General features: G+C 42.8%; 1 long non-coding RNA gene across 4 annotated transcripts; it reads left to right on the top strand.

Moving 5' to 3' along the window:
* The first annotated feature begins 262 nt into the window (after positions 1-262).
* LOC310712255 lies at positions 263-25,737 on the top strand. 4 transcript variants are annotated; one of them, XR_014528810.1, is made up of 7 exons: positions 263-571; positions 1,565-1,658; positions 3,393-3,424; positions 3,909-4,030; positions 5,243-5,290; positions 23,176-23,726; positions 25,391-25,737. It is a non-coding gene; the product is annotated as an uncharacterized lncRNA (long non-coding RNA). The 4 variants fall into 4 exon arrangements; XR_014528809.1 differs by lacking the exon at positions 3,393-3,424; XR_014528811.1 differs by lacking the exons at positions 263-571; positions 1,565-1,658; positions 3,393-3,424; positions 3,909-4,030; positions 5,243-5,290 and adding an exon at positions 14,896-15,060.
* Positions 25,738-27,242: the final 1,505 nt, after the last annotated feature.

Here is a 27,242-nt window from a genome sequence, read left to right as displayed (position 1 = left end):
CTTACCACCTGGGGCTCCTTTGGGGGGAGGGAAGGGTGAGATATAAATTTAACAAATAAATGAAGAAACAAATCATTATCCCTTCTCTTTATTTCTTTATCCACTTCATGTATCTGATGAAGGAGTCTTTACTTAACAACAAATGAGTCAACTTTTGGTCCCTGTGTTTTTGTTTTGTTGGTTTTGCTGTAATGGACTAACGCAGCTTACTCTCTCAGAATCTCTGAGCAGGACAAACTCAGTTCCTGGGGTGCCAATGAATCCAAGGCAATTAATATAATGGTTGAAGAGGCTTGCTCATTCCCACAGTGTTTTTCTCAACTCCGCAATGGCATCCAGTTAGATAATTTGCCCACGAGGCAAATTTGAGTTCACCTCTCATCGTCATCTGTCTATGTGCTGTTTACTCTCTGCAAGAGAGACAGAGAGACTAGATCTGTCTTTCAACAATACTGCAAGGACAGAAACCAGAGCAGGAGATTTTATTAATGCTGTGGAAGAGCAACAAGCTACCCTTCTGTACATTACACAGGTGGGACAGACTTGGCGGGGTGAGAATTCGCTTGGAGAGGTAAGATTCAAACCTTCCCCAGAGAAATAACTTTGCTTCCTTTGTCTCATTTGATTATAATCTGCCAACTCCAAATAAAATTAAGACTTTATGTGTGTGCAAAACTATGGTTAGCTTCATTTTCTGGGTCTTCCTCAATTGAAGATAAGGGGGAAAATATGAGGTCTATCTTCCAATAGGATTTTTTTTACATTTTTCTTCAAAAGTCAGAAGTAAAGCTCACATAGATCCTATTTAATGCTAAACTTAAAAAAAAAGTTATGAAATAGATCTGTACAAATGCTTTTGAGATAACAATAGTGGAATGAACTTGAAGCTGTAATTTTTTTGGGATGTGCATGGAAAAGCCCTGTCCCTGGTGCTGTGTTCTGTTCCACTTCAGCATAGCTAGTGTCAAACTGCCGGTGAATATGTAGCAAACTTTTACAGCAGCCAAAGAAAACATCTGGTTTTAGGCAGGATCTGGCTTTCTTTCTTAAAGCAAGAGAGCTGCATAGATCAGTACCTTGCCTTGTCTAATTCCATTAATGTGATCTCTTGTCCATCCCGTGGCAGTTTAATGGGCGTTATTTGTGGTCCTCCATCAAATAAAGCCATAGCCATAAATCCCACGTCACGTAAATGAAGGTATAAACGTCAATCTGCATTACCGAATAATATTTATGATTTTAATTAAATGAAACTCACTGTGACGTTTATTGGATCACAAGTTACATGTTAATGGCAACAAAATGACTTGGGCTGATATGAGTATCTCTTAGAAATGCTCTCAATAATGAACGTGTTGTGGATGGGTGGAGGGTCAGTTCAAAATAACACAAGAATATGGCATGCGTTTGATGCAAGAAGAACCTTGAATCTAACCTTGGTTGGTGGTTCATCTACCTAAAATGCATTGTAATGAATGGGGCCTGCATAACAGCATCTTGCTAGCCATGGAACCAACAACACTCAGTCAAGATGCTGAAGGCTTGTCTGCTCCCTTGGTTTCAGGAAGGGTCTGCAGTGGAACGTGGAGCTCTAAGACATGGCTGGGGAACCTTTTTTTGGTCCCTTCCAGGCAACCCTACAGGGGTGACAGTCAGAGGTAAAAGTGGGTAGAGCAACAAATGAAAATTTTACCTTTGGTGCAGTAAGTTAGTCTCTCTGTGCAGTCATATGCTCATCTCTACCCCCTATCTAGAAAAGCAAAATACATTATCAGCCTTCAAGGATGCATTAAGGGGTGTGGCCTGCAGTGGGGAAATGACCTAGGGAGAGTCCTGAGGGCTAGATAGTGGGACCTGGAGGCTGCATTTGTCCCTCAGGCCCAAGGTTCTTTACCCTGCATTCAAACAGCTATTGATTCAGCAGTGAAGCGCCTCATGTTGAGAACTTAAATAGGAGCTGCAGGCTCCATCCCTTCCTGGCTCTTAGGCAGGCCTTGATCCAGGCAAGGTGCTTGTACACATTTACACCACCTCCCAAGTAGCTTCATGTGCAGCTATTATTTCTATTGTTATTCATTATATTTATTAGTTGCCTTCCTCATTGCCTTCCTCACAAAAATGGCCTAAAGTGACTTAATGTTAAAAATACAAGGGGAAAATACTGGAAACCTGTTGCTGCCTTGTAAGCTAAGGAAGGTAAGCAGCACTCCTTTCCTGTGAATGTTTAATGCATTTCTGCACCCCACTTGTTTCCTGTAGGGTTTCATTTCATAACTGAAGTTGCTACCCAATGGTATATATATGACACAACTCTAATTTTAATTGACTTGTTTTTAATTTTCCATTCTTTGATATGGGGCAATGAATCCAATCATTGCAGCTGATCTCATTTTATTTGCAACCCTGATATTGAAACTACCGGGCAGATTTATAATGGCTGAAATCCTTGTCTTGGCAAAATGTACAGTGTTTTAATGAGTTTAGGAGGGGCAGTTTGGCAGAACGGCCATTACTTAGGTTTCAAAGAATAAGATTTTTATCAAAATCTTGAATTTCTCTAAGCTATTCCCTGAAGTTCAGAATACTTCCATGGAGTCAAGGAAAGTTCAAGAACGTGCCTCTCACTACTGTGGTTACAAAAGAAATATAACAGCATGTGGAAAAAAGATCCATGCATTCATTTAGGAACCAGCACACCTGAGTGGAATTGTCTAGGTTTATGTTAACAAAGCACACTGACCTTGTTTCTGTTGCCTCTTGAATTGGTGGCAAACATTGCATGAGCATCTGCTGGGACCTAGTGTAGCACATAAAACACGTCCAGACTTTTTTTGTTCCTGGAGAATTTCACTCTGTTACTTGTTCGATAAGGCTTAGGGGATACTCTCTACAGTATTATTTGAAAACCTATGCAATACAGAGACGTCTTTTTTGCTTTCCAGCTCTGTTGTAGATGTCAAAGTACATTTTAAAAAAATTGTGTATATATCAGAAATTTGGTAAATGTTAACATTTACTGGTTATTCACAAAATTAAGGCACAGCAGAACTTATCAGAAGTCTTTGTGCCATAAATAATGTGCTTTTTGACATTTATACCATGGGAAATGTTATTTGCTAGGGAATGGAAATGGAAATGACTTTGGGATGATATTTACTGGAGCAATCAGCTGCCTCAGAAATTACTGGTATTTACCAGTAACTGTCGGAAAATTTTACCCTGGACCTATTCAGAAAAGGTTTTTTTAAAAAAACAAAAAGCAGGCTATCTCTCCCCACCTTTAAACTTCTTGCATATGCAATATAAATAATACAGTCAAACATTAAGTAAGTTTGTAAGTAGTTTAGAATTGATTGCATCAGTTAGATGTTTTCTAATCTGTCTCTTAACAGATTGTCCCAGAGTGAGCTGTGAGTAGCTGATGGTAAGGGAACAACATTGTTCTTTCCAGTGTACTGAATAAACATGTGCCATAAAGTTTCAAAACTGTCTTTGGTCTTTGTTTTCCTGAGCCTATTCAAATTCTAAGACATACAAGTGTTAATATTGTACAGGTTTCTCACATTTTATGTAACTAGCACACACACATACGTGCACACACACTCACTCACACACATACACATCCCCACTGCCAAATCTCAAGCGAAAAAAGAATACAGCCCAAGCCGCTGCCAGCCTGAGCCGGGAAAAGAGCGCACCCGAGCTCAAAAAACCCAGACGTTTCCTTTAAAATGTAAGAATCCTCCTGGATGGCCATGTTGGCCCCCCAAAAGAGGACATGTTCGGGTTTTCCCAAACATATGGCAACAAACCAGCCAACATACACACACACATTCATAGAGAGGTATTTGCTTTTCTTAAAATAAATTAAATAACTCTATACAATGTGTTGTCAATTTTGCTGCTAGAGATGTCCACACCCAGTCCCGGTAACATGATGAGGAATGACGGATGAGATCCAGACAGCAATAAGTCAAATGAGGCAGGCCACCTGAGAGATGCTTTGCTTGTAACAGAAAGAACGGAAGAGGTATGTGCACTCAGCATTTAGAAAAATGGTACCTAAGCCATTCTCTATCTATTGTTGTTTGTTTATAATGTACAAAAAAAGCCTCCAAGATCTTTAAGGCATTCAATTCCAGATTGGTTATTTTCTGAAAGAGATCATGTAGTTCCATAAAGAGAGTGGAATATACAATGAATTGTCCATTCCCTAGCCAGAATCTACACCTAGCAACCCTATTTGGATGGAAGTCACTCATGCAAATATGCAATAATTATTTTTGTCAGACTGGGCTGCTTAAGATCTCATTAAGAACTGAGCTCCATAGGCAAAGCCTGTGGGGATTTCAAAAAAGACTGCTTCTCACTCTTCCGTCTTCTGGTTGCCTTGGTCCATGGTTGGAAGCTTCCTGGATCAGTGCAAAGCAAAGGAATGCCTTTGGATGGGAAGTCTGTGTTTGAATTCAGGATGCCTGAGTGGCCAGGGGCTCAGCAAGGCTAGCAATGTGTATCCGGCTTATTAAAAAGCTACAGATCTCAACTGAGCCCAAAATTCAAGTGTGCAATGTGGAACTGCTGCAAATGAGCGTTTAAATGGCCAAATCAGTCTCATTCAGATAAATGGGGTTTTGTGGTCTTGACCTTTTTATAGTGACAACCTGACACTAATTTTGAAGGATCATATATTTATGTCAGCTGTCGTTGGAGGGCATGCAGTGTGACTGGAAGTAGGTCTGCACGTTCCAAGACTATACTTTGAGTTTTAACATGCTGTTACAAATGTTAGAGGAGGCTCCCTCTCTTAAATACTATATATATATATATATATATATATATATATATATATATATATATTCACCAGCTTGACAGTTTTTCAAACATATTCACTGTCAGCCCTAACAACCTGTCAACAACTGCCGTTATGTGAAAATTGCAGAAGCTGGTTTGAGCACTGTGAAAAGTGACATCCATGCCACAAGGATAAAGTTCCTCAGAAATGGAAGGCGAAAACTTTTGAAAGGTGCTGTAGCCCTTCCAAGTCAAAATGAACAGTCAGATATCTGGGGAAAAACATACAGTTGTCACATCTGATATCTACTTCCCCCTTCCCCTCCCTCAAATTGAGGTGTATGGAAAAGAACATAGATTAGGACAGAATATTGCGGGTAACTGTTTTGCTGCTCCTGATTTGCTATCTTCTCTCTCTTTCTCTCTCTCCATCCCCCTTCCTTCTCAGCAGCCTTCTTGGGTGTTCCTTCAATTAAAGCCCAGGGGAAGACATTATGAAGTAACTCCTCCCACAAGGCTTTTTTAGATCAGGAAAAAATAAAAAAATTCCTTCCAGTAGCACCTTAAAGACCAACTAAGTTAGTTCTTGGTATGAGCTGTGTATCTGAAGAAGTGTGCATGCACACGAAAGCTCATACCAAGAACTAACTTAGTTGGTCTTTAAGGTGCTACTGGAAGGATTTTTTTTATTTTTGACTATGGCAGACCAACACGGCTACCTATCTGTAATTAGATCAGGAAGTGTAGGCAGCCAGGCAGGCTGCAAAACACAGGTGACACGCTTAGACAAAATACAGACCATTCTTGGCCACCTGGCAATGATAAAGTATGCTTAAAACTCTATAGCCAACACAATGCTGGAGAAATTCTGAAGTGTCCTGTGAATGAGGCAGGAAAATGGGTGCCTCTTTCACAAAGGAAGAAAAGCGTGGAGAGCTTTCAGAACAACACTAGATGTTATGGGGAGACAGAAAAATATGGATGGAATGGACTAGAGACTCCAGATCTCGTTTCCCCTCTGGATGTTCGTTCAAAGTCAGGGGTGGGGTACCTCAGGCTTGGAGGCTGAATGTGTCAGGAATTAATGTGCAGCCCAAAAGAATCCCTAATCCCCAAATCCCCAATACTCCACACCTGGACCAGTTGAACAGGAAGCAAAAGGTTGAATTTCCTCCATGACCTCTCAGGTCTGCTCTTGCACTGCATAGAAAACTCAGGTGGGCATAACTGGTAAATATAAACCCTTCCCTGTCCCCACACCCAGGTCTTGGTAATGCAAGCCAGGTCAGCTCATCCAAGATAAAATCATGACCCAGGAAACTCTTATTTAAAACTGACCTGGCATTCAGAAGCTGCACCTACAGACTCAAGGGCTGGCAGGTAGAGTAACTTCTATGTCCCTGGCAAGGGGAGGATCCAAGACAGGGCACAGAGTGCAATTGAACAAAGACGTGATCCAGTTGGAAGACTGAATGCCAAGCTTGGACTCTCTTTGTGGGACAGTCATATGTAGTGCAACTAGAACACCAAAGAGCCCAAGTCTGCACAGATGCATGCTAGAAGCTTTGAAACACTCCAATTATCTAGCTAGTCCTCTCTCTCATTTTGCAGCATGAGTCTCCTAATCCCTCTGTGGAGTTCAGGTGACAGACAAGGCTTGTCTGCCTTAACTAGTCATGCATTGACACTGAGCGTACTTGATCTGGGGCTGGTAGTTTGCTTCAAACATTGTTCACGCAAATGGGTCTGGCAGCTGGGAAAGTACAGGGGTGTGTGTAAAAATGCATGCCTAGCGATCCCTATTTCTCTCTCTTCAGAACAGATCTGCCGTGCTGTTCCTGCTGGCTGTTTGAAGAGCCTTCTTTGAAGCCCAAAGAGAAATTCATTTCCCAGGCTTTGCAATTCATTGAAAGATGAAGCTGATGACCACAGAAAGGGTCAATCAGATTAGCCCTTGATGACCCCTGTGTTTGTGTCTTTAATGGGCGTCTTGCAAAATGATATTTCCAGTTTTTAATGCTGTGCCTCGTATGTGAGATCATACAGGATATTAGTTTTGATTGTCTGGTGCCACAAGGATTGCAATTGATTCCCCCCACCCCACCCCACATATCTCCTTTCTGTCTTGGCTTCCTCTGCCTTATTGCATACCTTCTAACAATATATTCATGCTAACCTCTAAGAATGTCTTACAGTACTGATCTCAATGCCACATTGGGCAAATTTTTTTTTCCTTCATTCAGTACGGAGGCTAATATCTTGTTGTCTTTTGTCTGAAACCACAGAGCATGAAGTCAGGAATTGTTCCGCCCTCTGACAGTTGTGATGCCTAGAGAGAGAGATGAAGAGAGAGAAATGATAGTCTCTCTCTCTCTCTCTCTCTCTCTCTCTCTCTCCCCCTCTTATTGTGCAGATCCATTTTATTAAAAGTTCCATTAGTATTATCGTTCCACCTTGTAATTCCAAAATACTCAGCAGAGACAGGTATGCATTGTTATCCAGATCTACCCAAGGGAAGGACAATGGCTCAGTGGTAGAGCATATGTTTGCATGCAGGAGGTCCCAGGTTCAATCCCTGGGACAGACGTTGGTCGGATACCATGTGTCAAGGCTGGAGTCAGATGCAGGTCAGAATGAAGAGATAGTCAGTTGCCAGCGAAGTTAACTATTTATTCAAGGAAAAGGCATACACCTCAGTGACACTTCCAGGCAGGTCTTGCCCCTATGGAGCAGTTGCCATGACTGAAGCTCCCTGCTTTCTACACCTCCTAAGGCTCCTCCTCTCCCAGATGTTTCCCAAACAGTCTCAAATTGCATCTGCGCACATCTGGTCTCTGTTCTGCCCTCATTATCCTGCATGTTCCTGAAGACCAGCGGGGAGAGGAACTTGTTGCAGCTGGAGAGGCAGTCTCTTGACCTCCCTCCTCTGCTTCAGCCTTGGAGTCTGAACTGCTCCCTGTCCCAGGTTCCTCCTGTTCACTAAACCCTGTTGTCCCATCAGTATCCAGCATCTTGTCCCAAGCTTCCCCCTCTGACCTCTCCTCAGTTGTCCCATCCACAGACTCTGAGCCTTCCTCCTCTGGGATTTCCCTTGGGGTTTCCCTGGCTGGCACTTCCCACCACTCCTTGTCATCCAGCCAGGACCTGACACCATAGAGAGTGGCTGCTAGTCAGTGCAAACAGTATTCAGTGAGATCAGGAACTTTAACCCTTTCAGACCCAGGACCCACTTTTAACCCAAAGATAAATTTGGGGACCTATTTCTCAATATTTTACCATAAATTTGCATCCTGTTGCAGCCCATCTTGGATGAGGCCATGACCCATGGGTCCAGACCCATGAGCTGAAGACCAGTGAAGTCGATGGCCCAATGGTTTGATACTGAGCCAGCTTCCTATGTTTGGTGAAATGGTCTGAATGAGCAAATGGGACTGTTTAGTGTCAACCACAGGATCAAGATGGCTGACAATCACTTTGTAGTTTCCTTTGGAAATATGCCAAACTCACTGATCCAGTAGCCTATCTATCCATTGCTATTTAGGTCAGAGAAAAATACACATGGGAAAAATTTAGGGGCACTTGGGCAGTTCAGCTTTATTAAATTCCCTAGCACCTTTGTGAAAAGTTTCTGGTCCTGCGCTAGGCAAATTAGAAGAATGATGATCAGGACTGGTTCAAGGAAATTCCACAATGCAATAAAAATAATTGGTTTAAAATAATGATCTTTGGTTCATTACTAAAGTATCTTAATGATCACTTTAGGACTTCTTTTCTTCTGTCTGTTCCTCACCACCACCTTAATCAGTAATTAATTTTAAGTACAACAAAATTAAGCCAGATTCATATCCTATCTGCAGATAATTATCCAGGCCTAACCTCACCCCTAGGATGACATTTAGTTTTTAATAGTTTTTTTTCTTAGAAATAGTCATGGACTTCAATTAACTGGATGAGACAATACATAGGCAAGAATTGATTGATGACAACAGATTGACTCCTGTGTAGCATGGATAACTCTTTGCTCATTGTATATATAATAAAAACTGATGTCTCTCAGTCCACCCCTTTCTGCAGTGAGCAAATTGGATAGGCATTTGTGTAAGATAGTGTGAGCTAGTTTTTATTTTTTTATTATGTTTCACACAGGGTAGGAGAAGGTGATGAGCTCATCGAGCTATCTGGGGAAAGAGATACAGCCCAGTGGTGTAAAGCATTTGCTTTGCATGCAGAAGATCCTAGGTTCAATCCCTGGCATCTCCAGGTAGGACTGGGAGAGACTCCTGCCTGAAACCCTGGAGAGCCACTGCCAGTCTGTGTAGACAGTACTGAGTTAGATGGACCAATGGTCAGACTCAATATAAACAATGAGAGTCCCTAGAAACTAAAGCATAAATAATTACAAGACCTGGAACAGGAAAAGGCTATATAGAATAAACTACATCAGTGAAGATACAGAAAGACAAAAAACCAACAAGTATGAATATATAAATATAATTTAATAAATGATAATACTGTTCAGGGGTTATTGCCTTTGTTATGTATTTTTGTGATTTTATATTGTAAACCACATTCAGATGAAGGGCAGTGTAGAAATTTGACTATTATTAATAGTAAAGATGATGCTAAACCCTGAAGATGGCACACTGGTAGGCAAAAATGAGCTGTAATCGCTCAGTCTTTTTAAATTCAGTCTGTTTTATCAACTGTCTTTTGAGAGAGTGATAACATTCAACTCCTGGCTCTTCTGGTGCTTTTCTGGCCAATAAAGTGGTTCCCCCACCCCTTTGCCGTTGCATTTGCCATGATAAATTCTTTAGCCAAGTTGAGCCATCAAGCATTTCACTCAAATATGTTAAGGTACATACACTTCTCACAAGGAAAAACAGGATGACCCTAACTCTAACCCTGTTCCCCTCCCACCCGGGAGAAGCGTGTGTACAATATTTGAGTGAAATATTTGATGGTTCATTTTGACTAAAGATTTTTGATTGTAGACTCAAACCTTAATCTGTTCATTGATTTTTCTTCTTTCCCCGTCACAGTCCAAGAACCATTTCAGGTATAGCAAGAAAGGAAAGTGTAACTATCAAGAAAATGAATACCCCTTGCTCTTCAGCACACAATAAAGTTAAGTGTTTTTGACTTCTTGAATAATATATCGAATCTTTTTATTACTTTGGAAAAATCTAAATGTTACTTTCCAAAGAACAAAGCACAACATTAGCATTTTAATACACAGTGATGCATTTTTTCCCAGGGGTTTACAGAGCCTTGCCTTATGCAACTGAATCTTCGCTCAGCCTTATGATAAATTTCAAACAGGAGGCGGTAAACTGCATAATTCAGATTAATGCCTCACTCGCATTCAGATTTTTTCCAGCACTTCACTGGAGAATGTTAAGATAATAGAATCATAGAGCTGTAGAGTTGGAGTCATCTAGTCCAACCCCCTGCAATGCAGGAATCCCATCCACAGCCGGCCCTGGGTGGGCTCGAACCGCCAACCTTCCAGTTAACAGCCAGACACACTGACCCATTGCACCAATAGAATGGTCTAGGACAGAGGTGAGGAACCTTTTTCAGCCCAAGGGCCTCATTCTTCTATGCACATACTTCTATGCACATACTTTTGGGAGGCTACATGCCAGTGACTTGGCCGGGAAAGAGCAATGAATTTAAATTCAAACTTTTGCGCAGTAGTCAAGTTTCTACACACACTCAAATATCCCTGTCCATGGTCCATCCAGGCCAGAGGTGTCATCAGAGTTCAAGGATACATATCAGCCAGACAAAAACACCCAAGGGAGGTGTGAAACTACTAGTGAGGGGTGTAGCCTGAGGAGAGGGGCTGTGGCCCTATTAGTTTTCTGGTTTACATGCATAATTGTTTTTGTTTGTGACCTAGAAAAGCCATTTCCGGTTCAGGGATGAAATGTCATTGAAGCCAAGCAGGTCTGGTCTGGTCATTGCCTGGATGGAAGACTACCTAGAAACTCAATGACTGCTTTCAGATGTAACATCAAACCATAGTTTAGCATTCAAAGAAGTAGCTAGCCTTTTCCTAGGCTCATGTGCTCCCCCCCTCCTCTTTCTGGCACTCTTGCAAGGAGGAGATCTAAAACTTACGGTATGCCTCTCTTTTAGATTGACCACAGTTTAGTGTGTCGTTCAGAGCCTAAACTGTGGTTAATCTTAACTATGGCTGGTGAAAACAAGCCAACTTCAGGAATTATGGCTTGAAGTTGGCCTGTTTCCACTAGTCATAGTTAAGATTAACTTGTTTGTTCAGGTTTGGATAACATGACAAGCTACAGTCAATCAAAGATGGAAGACGAAGCGCCTATACTTCTCCTTGCAGCCACACTGGAGGAAAAGGTAGTAAAAGCCACCCCCAGAAGTGTCTTGCTGGGTGTGGCAAAGCTGCTATGCCAGGTCCCCAGCTGGTGGGTCCCTGTTGCCTCCTGGGAGGAGGAGAGTCAGTAAGGGGGTTAGCATGAATCAGGCATACTTGCACAAGCACTGGATTGCCTCTGCTGGTATGGTTCCATCCCCCAACTACCCCACTGCCTCACCCCTCTTCCACCTGGTAAACAGCAGTGACCAACCTGCTGGGCAGTGAATGTAGTTCTCCATTTAGCAAGCTGCTTCTGGCCACCTCTAGTAGTCTTATTTGATAAAAGCAGTATATGAATGTAACAAATAAAATCCCTAGACCATAGGGGCAGAATCCAGTCAAAATGAAGGTCTTTGGAAGTTCCAGCTGAGATCAGTGCTTAATGTTGGCTGAATCAGAACCTCGATGTCATTGATATGCAAGCTACTATCAAACCTTGTATGGAAGAGCTGTAAACAAGATGTACGTTTCTTTTACCTCTTTTGAAGCCCTGTAGGATAACAGCAGTGAAGCTCTCAGGACCCAGGCAGCCGCTGGATAAGTCAAACAGTATTTTAAATACCAGAACACGGAGCTTTTCAGGAAGAGATGACAGAAGCATATGTTAGGGGGTGCCCTGGGACTTCCATAAAACATCAATGAACACCGGGTTTGAATATATTTTGTACTGCTCATTTTATTGACAGGCTGTCATAACCAAGCAAGAGAAAAACATAAAACCATAAACCACAACAGCAAACCGAAATAAATTGCTGCCAGGCTACTAGGTCAATACTAGTCTCGCAGTGTTCGGCTAATACACACACTTGGCTCTTATAATGATGGAGAAGGGTACTCTAATTCAGAGTGGTGGCTTGGTGGGGTGGGAACTGATTCACACAGGCAACATATCCTACTTGTGAATAGCCACAGTCTATGTATCCCTGGGTGCAATTGCACAGCCAAACTTTAATGGGGCTATGTCCAGGTAGCATGTCGATCACGTGCAAACACCTGTACACGTGTCACAAAAGGACACGTGATCTCCAAGATCTTGGGCCTTGTAGTGTCCCATGGGGACTTTGCCTTGCAGACCACTTATGGGGAATGGTAGCAGAGCACAAATTTTGCCCAGTCGTGGTGCAAAATCAAGGTCTGATTTTATTACAGAACTGAAAAATGATCAGTATGTTTAAATATGCATGGAAAGGCTATTCTGGCATCACCCTGCCTGGACCAGTTGTATGGGGAAGGAGGGAGACAGAGAAGAAAAGGCAGAGCTAGAGGGAACTACTTTTGCTGTATATGCGGTGAGGACATAAAAAGAGCCCTCTTGGATGAGACCAAAGACCCATCTAGTCCAGTATCCTGCTCTTGTTGTGGCTGCTCACAAGCAGGATATGAGCACAATGGCCTCTCCCCACTTGTGATTTCTGGAAACTGGTATCCAAAGACATACCGCCTCCAATAGTGGAGATAGAAGACAGCCATCTTGACTGATAGCCCTATCTTCCCTCATGAATTGGCCTAACCCTCTTTTAAAGACATCCAAGTTGGTGGCCATCAGTACATCTTGTGGGAACGAATTCCACAGTGGGCTGCATGAAGAAGTGCTTTATTTTGTCTGTCACGAATCTTCCAGTATCCGGCTTCATTGGATGTTGCCAAGTTCTTGGTATTGTGAGAGAAGGAAATGTCTCCCTATCTGTTTTCTCCATGCCGTGCTTAATTTTGTGCCGCTCTCTCGCGTCTCTCTTACTCGCTTTGTTTCTCAGATTAAGAGCCCCAAAGGTTGTAACCTTTCCTCACAGGGGACCTGCTCCAATCCCTTGATCATTTTGGTTGCCCTTTTCTGAATCCTTTCCAGCTCTGCAGATAAGGGAAAGAGGAGGTGGGCTAGAGATCTGGCAGGCTTCTGTGGCGAGGTTCATTTGACAACAATGGGAAATTGAGTCTTCAGGGTCGTTGGCCCAGTCCTGTGGGACACCCTGCCAATCGCGATTTAGTGGGTGCCTTCTGTGCCAATGTTTAAATGCCCACTGAAAACTTTTCTTTTCTGCCAGGTGTAGGCAGGCAATTAAGAGTACATCCCACACAATGGGGTGTGTGGGTATGTCTGTTTTCAATTTCTTTTTGCTTTTAACTAGTTTTTAACTTTCTGTGATTTATTGTTTGGTTTTATGTTTTTATATTGTTGTAAACCACTGTGATATGTCTTTATGCTGCAGTAGTATATAAATATTTTTATAAATAAATAAAACAAATAAGCCTAGTTGCAATGAGGACAACGAGGGATGAAAACTGTGTGAATGTCTGGAGGCGGTCGGAGGATGGATGGCGGCTTACAGATTGAGGTTGAATCCTGACAGGACAGAAGTATTGTTTTGGGGGGACAGGGGGCGGGCTGGTGTGGAGGACTCCCTGGTCCTGAATGGGGTAACTGTGCCCCTGAAGGACCAGGTGCGCAGTCTGAGAGTCATTTTGGACTCACAGCTTTCCATGGAGCTGCAGGTCAATTCTGTGTCCAGGGCAGCTGTATGCCAGCTCCCTCTGGTATGCAGGCTGGGACCTTACCTGCCCGCGGACTCTCTCGCCAGAGTGGTGCATGCTCTGGTTATCTCCTGCTTGGACTACTGCAATGCACTCTATATGGGGCTAATCCAGAATGCGGCAGCTAGACGGGTGACTGGGAGTGGCCAAGATCATATAACTCTGGTCCTGAAAAACCTACATTGGCTCCCAGTATGTTTCCGAGCACAATTCAAAGTGTTGGTGCTGACCTTTAAAGCCCTAAACGGCCTCAGCCCAGTATACCTGAAGGAGCATCTCCACCTCCATTGTTCAGCCTGGACTCTTAGGTCCAGCTCCGAGGGCCTTCTGGCAGTTCCCTCATTGCAAGAAGCGAAGTTACAGGGAGGGCCTTCTCTGTAGTGGCGCCCCCCTGTGGAATGCTCTCTCATCAGATGTCAAGGAAATAAACAACTGTCTGATTTTTAGAAGACATCTGAAGGCAGCCCTGTACAGGGAAGTTTTTAAAGTTTAATGTTTTATCACATTTTTAATATTCTGTTGGAAGCCACCTAGAGTGGCTGGGGAAACCCAGCCAGATGGGTGGGGTATAAATAAATTATTATTATTAAAACATTGTAGGTTTCAGCTAAACGAGGGCAGAGCAGAGAGTGAGATGAGAGAAATGAGAGACAAGGAGTCCAAATGGCTCCTCAAGACACATGGACACGACACATGGACAAGCCAGCACATGCAATCCCAGACTCCATTCAAACCCCAATTCCATAGGTGGGGAACACTTGGCTCTCCAAATATTGTTGGACTACAGCTCCCATCATCCCTGAGCATTGGCTATGATGACTGGAGCTGATAGGAACTGGAGTCCAACAGTATCTAGAAGGCCACAGGTTCTCCACTCCTCATTTATATGCTTTTATGAATGCTTTTATGGGTATTTTGCTGTTACATTCGTGCCATTAGCACCTATTGGCTAGGGAAGGAAGAAAAATACCAAAACCAAAGGAAAGCTGAGAATAAAATCTGGAAAAGGCAATTAAAACATAAAACAAAATTTTGCAGGTGACTGCAGAAGTAGAAGGAATTCTTAGTATGAACAATACTACTTTCTCCCACAGAAAATGTACCCAATGTACCTGCACAACACGAGGAGAACTTAGCTGTGTTTCTTTGGTTAATCATTATCCCATTGAGTAATTTGATTTTAATTGATGTCTAGCTCATGAATAAATCTATTCATTCTCTTTAACAAAGAATTCACACAGGTGGATTTCTGCTCTCCCCCTGCTAGAGAGCAATCCAACACTGATGGTCTCAACAGATAGACTAAGTCTGGCAGCTGATGGGAACTGTATATGCCAATAAGTAAGGTAAATATTAGCACACTTGATAAACTCACTGTGGCCAAGATCCAAAGGAGGACTGTGCAGCAGGTGCAGGAGAGAAACTGCATGCATCTTGAGTAAACGGACCAAGTGAAGGGACTAGGGATGGAGGAGAAATTGAAGTCATCTTGTATTATTATTATTAATTAAATTTATATACCACCCTTTATCAAAAGAGCTCAGTGAGGTTCACAGACTAAACAATGTAAAGAAATGTATGTATATAAAGAAACACAAGCCTACCCTAATTTGCACGTTCCAAAAGAGGACATAAACCAAAACTGAAACACAACTATCCTTTGAGAACTGCATTACAAAACTTGGAGCAGTGCAAATTTTGAAGGATGGCTGTGTTTTGGATTTCACACTGTTTTGGAAAGCGCAGTTTAGGCAGGCTTGCCCTTAAATGTGAACAGAATCAAATTTCTCCCCTATCCCTAAGGGATGCTTGAATTTCCTCTCCTATTGTCATGCTAGGATTGGGTAAGAATCTGCCCCCAAGCCTCAGAATGGAGAGAGCCATCAAGAAGCAATGCCTCCTCGGTGAAGACCACTATATTGAATCAGCATATTAGTGTAATTCTGCGTGATGGGCAGAATGCATATGTTTTACTGCAGTAAGTCTCCTGCAAGTGCCAATTTTATCAGTAAAGATATGGAGTATTCCCCCCACATACACACGCACAGATAAAGTTAGACAATTTCGAATAGATTTCTTCCCTTTCTGTTATCTGAACATTGTTGTCATGATACCATACAGCGCCTGTTCATTCTAAACTCTGCTAGAGGGCAAAAAAAATATTTATGGCATACTTTAAATAAAACATATTATGTGTTCGTACGAACATATGTATCATTGTCCCTCTAGCTGAAGCAGATATAATTTCTGACAAGGTGTGCATGCAGCCTCATGCAGAATTCATGACTTCGTGTTGCATAAGAATGCAGGCGCTCCTTTTGAAACACTTTTCTAGCACAATAAGTACTCATTTTGTAAACCAAAAATGGGTGGGTGGGAGGGTGGGATTCTTCTTGATTGTTTTGGGCAAATGCTATGGAAGTGAGGAGTCTTTCTTTCCTTTTCTTTTTCTTTTAAAAAGCATTATATGGGATTGAGATGGAGAACCTTGTCCAACCAGGTTTCCCATCAAATTCAGCTGAATGTCTCAGTGCAAATATGACATGAATTTTCTCTCAGGCTACTGGCAGTCCAGGTCAATAAATACGTGTCTTGAGTTATGGGTAGTTGAGCATTTTCCTAGGAAGAAAAAAAAGTAGTATCCATATTAATGTCCCAATGTCAGTTAACTCCTAGAAAGACAGCAGTCCAGTTGAATTACCTTGGGAAAAGCAACTTTACAACGGGGTGAGTTTTCCATTACTATTTCTGTGCAAAGCATGCCATGAAATGTACGCTGCCCATTGAGGTATCTGGTTGGCCAATGGATGCTAGACTAAATGGGTCTTTGGCCTGAGCCAGCAGGAATCTTTATATATTTTAATATATCCTCCATAGTAAGCTGAACGTGCCCATTCTGTCCATATTTATGTCTGTAGAGCATGAGACCTGAAAGAAGCACATTTCACTCATGCTCTGCCACTTTTTCTGATGAACAACGAAGACATGCCTGCGGTGGCACAATATCAAGGGTGAGTATTAAACTCATTCAGACTGTAATCTAAATCTCTGGCTGGCAGCATGGGAGTAGTGTAGCAGGGTGGATTTAGGGCTGTGAGATAGATGCACTGAGTGCTGAGCCTGGTAAGTGAGGCAATGGGCTTTGGGAAAGAGGTGTGAGGCTCTGACAGGGTCCTCAAGTCCTCCTGTCTCCTTCCCAAAGCCTAGTTAGCACTTAGCTGGCTTGGGGGAGGAGGAGGGAGGAATCTAAGACCCCATCAGAGCCCTCACGCCGCCTTCCCATAGCTAGGCATGTGCTTACTGGGCTCCCTCCCCATTCAGTGCCCATTTGGGGGAACCAGTCACATTGCCCTAAAACTGCCTCTCTGACTGTCTCCCAGCAATGCAATTATCTGCAAGGGATTTCCCCAAAGCGTGGTTAATGTTGCCAGTCTTCATGCTATGTTTGCAGAGCACAACACTATTTAACCCGACTTGACTTAGCTACTTATTTGTCTGTTTTTCTCAGAATCCAGTCACTCATATCTCAAGGTGCTTCTCTGTGCTGGGCAGATCAGAGATGGGGATGACTGTGTAACAACCTGTTCTCTACAATAACTGATAAAGAGGTTTTGCTCTATAGCAACTGATAAAGAGGTTTTGCACCCCGCTGGCTAGTGATAACATGTGGAAGGCTGGCGTAGATCTAATTGTTTTACAGGTTAGATCTATAAGCTCCCTACACAGCTCCCTGTGGACTGAGAAGTGCAGTCGTATGAAAGTGGTGTTGATCTCATCTTATGGCTTAGACGCTTGGAAACATCTTGGCTTTTTTTTTTTTACATTCATATCATACCACAAACAATGTTTTCTTAGAAATTGTGATATAAGCCTCAGCAATAAATCAGTTAATGGTTTCCTTGAAATGCAGGAAGAAAACAGGCAATCAGCTGACCCATCAGCGAACTCTGTTATGCAATGTGTTCTACACTTTCCATTTTGATAACCAGTTATTACAAAGTGGGGGAAGTGGACTAGAATAACTAATGCAAAATATGATAGCTTAGAGACTTTCCAGGGATTTTTTTCTTTCATTAAATTTTTTTTTAAAAATGTTGACAGTCCATATGGATTTATCAGATAGACTGAAGATTCTTGTGCAGTTTCCTCAAGGATAGTGGCTTTAAAAAGAACTCAGGGGGTTGTATCCAATTCTAGTAAACTCATAGAAGCTAATAGACAAAACTTACAAAGGTAAGGACTTGTGTTGGATACAGCTCAGGAAAGCCAAGCAGGCATTTTAGCACTATACAGGGAAGCAGGCTTAATTTTAAATGACGTAAGGCACTGTCAGGGCTGTTCCACTTCAGATTGCCACTGAGGACTCACAGGATGGGATGTTCCTTCGTGCAAAAATGTTTCCTACACATAGGAAACTATGATGTCGAGTAGATGGTGAGCCAGGAGCTGGGGACCAGGAGCTCTGGGGCAATTGAGAAGTGAGGAGCAAAGGGCAAACAATGAGGCAGGGCTGAGGAATTAGCCAAAAGTCAGGACCAAAGAGCAAGTCAGAACCAGAGGACAGCATGCAACAGTGGCCACACCTTGGGAAGAGTTTCAACTGGCCGGCTAAACCAGGTGAGGGTAGCCGATGAGTCTCAAATCCTCTGTTAATGAGGGACATTCCCTGCAGGTGAAGACTAGTGGATTGGATGAGACCAAGAGTGGGTCCAACGGTCAAGAAGTTAATTTCTGCCCATGCTGTGAAGTGAGGGGCAGAAGGGGATCATCAACTGGGGAAGATAGTCCATCTAGGAGAAGCAAAACTCTTATTCTAAAGCTCTGCTGCCTAGCAGGGTATCTTTGGGAGAAGAAAAGGTTAAGGACTAAACCCTACAGAAATTCAGAGTGGTGTCCCTACAGCGGTTCAATGGCGCCTTTCACACCTCCTTCCGACAACTTCTGCAGCCAAGCTGGTACCAGACATATTGCTTTCCTTTCCTTTGGACCACATCACTTAAGCCAAGAGGGGATCTTGTCGTCTGGGTGGCCCAAGACACTGCCCAGGCTTGCCCCCTGGGGAGGTCACTTCGGTACTGCGAACCCAGTGGTTTCACACCTGGAGGCACACTTCATTGTCTCTCAAGACAGATGGATGCCAACAGCAACAAATGTCTCTGTCTCTGTGTTGTTACTACCTGTGCAATATCCCATTTGGTTACACAGACACAAGTGTGTCGGCCAAGCAACCATCCCCCTTCCCATCACAGGAAATCTGTACAGAGGACCCAGGTGCATGCAGCTGGTGAAGGATGCACACCTGCATCCATATTGCAATGCTCTCCCAGAGCTATTGAACTGCAGAGAAGCACTTTTTGATGTCCACAGGGACGTGTGTCTCCATCTGGGGGCTACCAGACTTTCACCAGCTAGTTACGCATGGTGAAAACTTAGCCAGGGCTATTACTATTGCCCAGAAGGTGGGATTTAGCTACTGTGATAGACCTGGCTCCGTTCCTGTATCATTAAGCAAGCGCGCGCGCACACACACACACACACACACACACACACTGCACAGTATTTCATAATAAATATGTGTCTCTTTTATTAGCATAACTGGCTCTTTGATTTGTTTCAGGTTTTATGATGTTTAGACAAACGGATTTGGACAGTTAAAATTCCACTTAGGCTTGATGCATTGTATCTGCCTGACACACAATAACATTGATTTATAAGATGCAATGAATCTCTAATTAGATTTTGGCAGGATAGTCGCAGTCAGAAAAGTTCCTCTAAGTGCTCCATTGGAAGGTGTAATGAAGGCCATCTTTTAATTAACCAGTTCCCCTCCAAAGGACTATAAACATAACACCCCTTTGCCTCTGCCCTTTGACCTGTGTCACATCAGCCTTCTCAAACACACTCTTCCAGTGTGTGATTTATAGGGTATATTTAAAGAGTGATCATTACTACAACATGTGGTGGATACCAGATCTCAGCAACACATCAGCAACCCCCTTTTTTGGTTAGTAAACGAATGAAGCAAAGCTTCAGGTTGAAAAATGAGTTTATGATTACACAACAGTCTTAAGTGTTCTGTAAATTTCAACTTTTATGACCACCTATTGTAAAAGCAGAATAAAAGGGACCATTAAATAAATAGGAAGAACTTATTTTCAATCAAGTTTAAGTGAAAGACTTGGAGAGAGATTCAACCCAGAGGTATGGCTCCACTTTTGTGATAAATGGGTACAACTTCACTTTATGTTCTTGGGAGATCATTGGAACTGGGTACTTCAGAGTCAGGCCCTTTTTCATTTCTGTAGACCTGGGGTGGCTAGATGGCAGATTGTTATACTTGATACTGAGCAATCCTTGACTTTGACTAAGCACTGAACCCCCTAATGTTTCTAGCGTCAAGGTACGCACTCTGGCAATGGTTTTTCATTGTGCGGTTAAAACATACCTAATTGTGAAGGCATTCCTGAGCAATGATTTTTAGTAATACCTCTACAGACAATTCTTGATATTTGTGGTATTTTGGGGTTTGGTTTTTTTAAAGTATTTTATTCTTATTTTCATTTATGAATCAATTCCTAGGGGACACCCAGGATCATTCAGTTTGTAACTTAAAGGTCATTTCTGTTATTCATAAGGTCCACTATCCAAAAGGAGGATGGTTGGGAATGTTGCTTAGCCACCAGGCAGAGTGGCATTATCTACTGAGGTAGCATATGGTCTGATTGGCTGAGTAGTTCTGAGGGAAATTTTTCCTGTGTATGTTTGGTTGACTGTATCCCTGCTATGTTGAAAGCCTGTCCTAAGAAAGACAAAACCTATTTGTTCCTTTCTCAGATTATACACTGTTTTTGTTCAGTTTGCTGAGCAGAGTGTTATCAAGACTTTTCTCTCTGGACTCTGCATTCTTTAAGTAACTATGCTAACATGAAGCATCTTAAAGCCATTTCATATTTTTCACTGTTCTATTGTATTTATTTTGTGCTGTAAACCAAATTATTGTGTTTTTTAATGAAAAATGGTATACAGTGGTACCTCGGGTTACAGACGCTTGAGGTTACAGACTCCGCTAACCCAGAAATAGTACCTTGGGTTAAGAACTTTGCTTCAGAATGAGAACTGATATCACATTGCGGCAGCAGGAGGCCCCATTAGCTAAAGTGGTACCTCAGGTTAAGAACAGTTTCAAGTTTAGAATGGACCTCCGGAACGAATTAAGTTCTTAACCCAAGGTACCACTGTATATAAATGTTTAAATAAATAAATAAATAAATAAATAAATAAATAAATAACAATTTGATTGTCAACATTGGCTCTAGTCAGGGATAGGCTTGAAAGATTTGTTCCTACGAAGTCTTACTCAGCTTCAGTGTCCAGGACATCTGTCTGTGAAATAATTATCATGTCATTGTTATGTGAGCTATTTGCATCTTAGAGGCTTGTTGTTGACTCAACTATCTGCACAGGCTGATAGTTTGAGATGATTAACTGATGTCATGGATGGTGTGTTTTGTCCCGGCTAAGGGAATAGCGAGTGGGACTGACATTTAAATGGCTTTTCTTTAAACATTACAGCAGTGAGAGCAGTAAACTGAAAGCAGATGCAAATTCTAGTCCAGAAAAGTCTTTAGAAGCAAATTTTTTTTTCTCTCTGCACTTCAAAAAACAAAACAAAAATGAAGACACAATATTGACCACTCCCCAGGAAAAGTTGAGGAAAAACTACAGAGATAAAGAGTCATAGCTTTGAGCTTCAAGATCATTTAATAGGAATGCCTATAAATTTCTCTCGGTTGTTGCCTGGATGCTTTGGTTCCAATTTATGCTTCTTTTACAGATGTAATCACAGTATTATAGAGTTGGAAGGGACCCCAAGGGTCATCTAGTTCAACCTCCTGCAAGGCAGGAATCACAGCTAAGGAATCCCTGACATTTAGCTATCCAATCCCGGTTTAAAAACCTCCAGTGAAGGAGAGTTCACCACAGGGAGGGGCATATCAGTATATTTCCAGTCGGTGTAATCTTCATATGTGTTCGCCCACGACTCAGGTCCATCCCGTTTCAGCAGTAACCTGCCATTTCAAAAACAAAACAAACAAAACAAAACACCACCACCACCTGCATGAAGATTTGCTGTTCCCTTTCTCAAAATATGTGTTTCTAATAATGCTTGGAAAGTTCATTTAAAAATAGATTTCCATAGGACTTACTCCTGTGTCGACTTACAAAGGATTGCAGTCTTAGGGTCAGGTGTTTTTTTTGACCATCCTTGAATGATGTAACAAATCTTAATTATTATTTCATCTTCACAGCAACAGAGGCAATGCTAATTATGTCCATTTATGGGTGTAAATCCACAAAACACCAAGAGTTAATGTTGTTGGCTTATGCATTAACCAAAACTCAGCTCACACCCTGAGCAAACTTTGGCTGCAAGGTTTTCTTCAAATAGGCAAGAAGCGAACTTAGTTCCAAGACAATCTTAAACATGACACATCTGTTGATTTTGGGTCATTGTGGGGTGGCAGCTCCTTCTACAGCCAATGGTGTAATGGAACTGTTAGTTGCCTAGGAATGCCTGCTGACCTCATTTGATGGCCTCTTCTCCCCTGACTGCCCATATTCCATTCTTTCCTTCCATCCGATTCACTTCTTCCATTGGGTGAATTTCCTTCCCTGTCTTTACTGGTGGGGTAAAGCTGCAGTCAAGAGGAAGGGTCAAAGGACATGCATTACCCATGCTTTGAGTAACACCCCCCCTTGATTATTGCAATGAGTGTACATGAGTTAGTTTATGACACTTCATTTGGTTAAGAATATGGCAGACAAATTACTAGCTGAGACTTGATTAAATATGTATTTTGGGAGGGCAGGAGGGGAGTGCAGTGGGTTGTGTTCATCTAAGTCCTACACAGAGCAGACCTGTTGAAATTAAGAGGCCATCTGCCTGTGGTGGAAAGGGTAAGAAGCAAAAAGTAGGTGGAACAACAAATGCAAGTTTTCCCTTGTATGTGACAGGTTAGTTTCTACACACACTAACATCTCCCCCCCCCTCTTTCATCCAGGCAAGCAAGAGGCACTCTCAAAGGACACATTTCAGCTAGGTATCCTCTCAGGATACAGAGCAGTTCCAGTAAGGGGTGTGCTCTGAAGAGAGCTCAAAGGGCCAGATAGAGAAGCCACATTCAGCACTGGGGTTGAGATTCACCATTCCCAATTTTAAGTGTAGCATTGGTAGGTGGGAGAGGGTAGCTGAACCCTTCCCCTTCCCCTTCCATCCTTTCCCAAACAGCTTCTTTGCCATTTGGTCACTTATAATTATGAAACCCCACCAAGAGAAGAATGGCAAATAGTTTAGGGGTGTGAGGAGGAGTTCACAGCCACAGGTGTGGAGAAAGTTGAGCCTCGCCCCCCCCTTTCTATCAATGCTCTGATTTAAAGCCTTTCCCCTCCACTTTTTGCAGTGATATAATTCCAACACAAAAAGCTATGGTTGGACCATAAAGAAGGCTGATCGCCGAAGAATTGATGCTTTTGAATTATGGTGCTGGAGGAGACTCTTGAGAGTCCCATGGACTGTAAGAAGACGAAACCTATCCATTCTGAAGGAAATCAGCCCTGAGTGCTCACTGGAAGGACAGATCCTGAAGCTGAGACTCCAATACTTTGGCCACCTCATGAGAAGAGAAGACTCCCTGGAAAAGACCCTGATGTTGGGAAAGATGGAGGGCACAAGGAGAAGGGGACGACAGAGGACGAGATGGTTGGATAGTGTTCTCGAAGCATGAGTTTGACTAAACTGCGGGAGGCAGTGGAAGACAGAAGTGCCTGGCATGCTCTGGTCCATGGGGTCACGAAGAGTCGGACACGACTAAACAACAATAACAATTCCAACACACTGATCTACTGCCATCATATCAAATTTCTGTGCCATGGAATGCTTGAAAACTTACTTTGGAGTCAATGTGTACAGGACTAGTCTTCACACCCTGCCTCCCTACTGTACAACTAGAAGGTACCAAGTTCAATTAACAGTTATGAGTTTTATTGGAGACTTGCAAAAGGCCCATCAAGTCTGATGGGAAGGAGAAGAGAGGAAAGTAACTATCTTCCAGCCTTCTTGTATGTATGTATGTATGTGTGTATGCGCGCGCGAGTGCGAGTGTGTGTGTGTGTGTGTGTGTGTGTGTGCATATATAGGTTCACCTAATACCATCCTTTTAATGCCAAGTGAAAAACTAGGCCTTCTCAATAATTCATGGAACACAGGAATCTATTATATACAGAATCAGACCACTGGTCCATTTAGCTCAGTACTGTCTGCACCAGGGGCAGTCAACCTTTTTACACCTACCACCCACTAATGCATCTTTCTTGATGGTAAAATTTCCTTACCACCCACCAGTGCTTGATGAAAGGAGGATTCAGCTTGTGCCATAGAACCCCCTACAGCCCACCTAGAATCTTGAAACGCCCACTAGTGGGTGATAGGGACCAGGTTGACAACCCCTGGTCCACACCAGGTGTCGGCAAGGTTTACCTCACCTGGGCCGGTTCACTTCTGCGGTTCCCACTCCGTGCAGTGCTGGTTTAGAGCTGTGCGTGGGGACTCGGCAAGCAGGTGGCTTGGTTTGGGGGCATCTTGTGGGCCGTTTAAATGACCCCTATGGGCCGCTTGTGGCCCATGGGCCGCAGGTTGCCGACTCCTGGTCTATATAGACTAACAGGGTTATACGTAGGAGGCTTTTCCAGCCCTATCCAGATATGATGGGATTAAGATAGATGGACTAATAGTTTGACTCAGTATAAGGCAGCTTCCTATGTTCCTATGAGTAGAATGAATAGAAAATAATAATAATAATAATAATAATAATAATAATAATAATAATAATAATAATAATTTATTTGTACTCTGCCCATCTGGCTGGGTTTCCCCAGCCACTCTGGACGGCTTCCAACAAAGATTAAAAATACATTAAAATGTCACACATTAAAAACTTCTCTAAACAGGGCTGCCATCAGATGTCTTCTGAATGTCTTTGACATCTGATGGGAGGGCATTCCACAGGGCGGGTGCCACAACCGAGAAGGCCCTCTGCCTGGTTCCCTGTAACCTCACTTCTCACAGTGAGGGAACCGCCAGAAGGCCCTCGGCGCTGGACCTCAGTATCTGGGCAGAATGATGGGGGTGGAGACGCTTCTTCAGGTATACAGGACCGAGGCCGTTTAGGGCTTTAAAGGTCAGCACCAACACTTTGAATTGTGCTTGGAAGCTTACTGGGAGCCAATGAAGATCTTTCAGGACTGGTGTTATATGGACTCAGCGGCCACTCCCAGTCACCAGTCTAGCTACCGCATTCTGGATTAAAGGCAGTTTCCGAGCCACCTTCAAAGGTAGCCCCACGCAGAGTGCATTGCAGTAGTCCAAGCAGGAGATAATTAGAGCATGCACCACTCTGGCGAGATAGTACGAGGGCAGGTAGGGTTTCTGGTAGACAACTGCCCTGGATACAGAACTGACCTGCACCTCTCTTATAAAAGAGAGATATAAATACATAACATGGAGTTTGCAGAAATATCAAAACAAGACTTGCTTATATATTTTTTGATACCCATTGGCTTCAAGGTTTGATTGAGCTGGGGTTTTTTTTGGCTTTTGTTTCATTTTTTATTTCTCAGGGAAACTTGAGACAACTCACTTGTATCACGTTGGAATGCTGAAATAAATTGAGATGCTAATGTTCTGTCTCAGAATTGCAGCAGTCAATAGAAAAGAGCCACCAGGTACAAACAAAGGAGAGAAGAGCCAAGTTGTCAGCAGTGCGAGAGAACTTTGTACTTCTGGCTATCTTTTAACAGATTCCAGTTGTGTCCACATATGGAATATTCTGCAGGACATTTAAATCAAACTGTTATATGTACTTGTGTGCCTTGTTTCTTTTTCTTTCCCTGCCTCCTTCCCCCTCCACGTCTTAGGGCTGAACTTGATGCTGGTTTTATTGGTCATGTGTTTTATGTGTTGGGGGGTGGCAATAAAACTCTCTCAAATAAAAAGGCAAGTCTTTGGGCATCCAGAGAGCTCGCGGGGCAATTGAAGCCAAATGTTTGGATCTCAGGAAACTCTCCAAGGCTGGCTATTTACAGTGTCAGCTTGCACGTAGAGTACAGAGTTTAATTTTATATCGGGAACTTCGCTTCTTTTTTTTCTTCCTAAGATGTTTGCCATTTCAGCTCTATGCACAATCAGCTGAATCAGTTAGAAATGAAATCCCTCTTGGCTCCATGAGGCTGGACCCTTGCCCAGCTGAGAACCTCAAAACTGGGCTTTACAGGGGGATAATGCGTAGGTGGAAATTCTAATAATCATAGCTTTCTGAATGCACCCTTGCGGAGTTACAGGAGGGGATGGAGAGAGAGAGAGACTAATGCTTTCTCAGCTATTGTGATCTAAAAGTGTGTGTGTGTGTGTGTGTGTGTGTGTACGTGCATGAGTGTGTGTGTGTGTTTCATGCTGGATCAAAATCAAAATGGCGAAAAGTTCAGCCTCAGTTGTTGAGGGAGGAGTGGGGCTGTTTAGTTTCTTTACAGTGGTACCTCGGGTTACATACGCTTCAGGTTACATATGCTTCAGGTTACAGACTCTGCTAACCCAGAAATAGTACCTCGGGTTAAGAACTTTGCTTCAGGATAAGAACAGAAATCGGGTTCCGGCGGCACAGCAGCAGCGGGAGGCCCATTAGCTAAAGTGGTGCTTCAGGTTAAGAACAGTTTCAGGTTAAAAATGGACCTCCGGAACGAATTAAGTACTTAACCCGAGGTACCACTGTATTTAAAAATTTAGTTTCTTTGTTTAAAACATTTAGATACCACCATTACCCTAAAGATACTGAAGGTGGGTAACAATAAGATAAAATAAAATACATATGTATAACACAACAAAAACAGAAGATTACACCCACAGACCCGAGTCTTTCAGCTGAGTGGCAGTGATTCCTCAATGCCAAGTTCCTATAGTTTGTGGGGATGTTTTAACCAAGCAAGGAAGGTGCCAGTCATATTCCAGGGGAAATTCCAATTCTGAGGTGCCACTGCTGAAAAGGCCCACCCAATGTATGAAACGCAGCAGAAGGACATTCAGGGGGCCTCCCCTGCAGATCTCAACTCCTGGACAGCAACATGCAGGGAGAGGCATGCTTTTAAGTATTTAGGCCCTAACTGAAGCAGCTCACTGGGTAGGGTGGAACCAGGGTTGTCAGGTCAGGAGTACCCCATATTCTGAGCTGGAGTGAAAGCAACAACAGCAAATGCCAGTCATATTTGCTGGGTTGATTTCCCTTCCTGACATGGGTTGAATAAGAAGACACTTCCTATTTCCATTTCCGTTCCTATCATAATTCTCCAACATCCTTATCTGTGAATTAGAACAATTTGCAACCCCTTAGATTATACAGTGCAGTTCAACACAGTTCTTGACTCTTTACATCTATAAAAGTGAGGTGGGTATGTTGCCCATTCAAATGCAAAAACAAGC

The sequence above is a fragment of the Podarcis liolepis genome (assembly GCF_965112155.1).
Source record: "Podarcis liolepis genome assembly, chromosome: 7".
Taxonomy (NCBI): Eukaryota; Metazoa; Chordata; class Lepidosauria; order Squamata; family Lacertidae; genus Podarcis; species Podarcis liolepis.
Note: the sequence above shows the minus strand (reverse complement) of the source record. Positions and strands in the feature narration are given on the sequence as shown.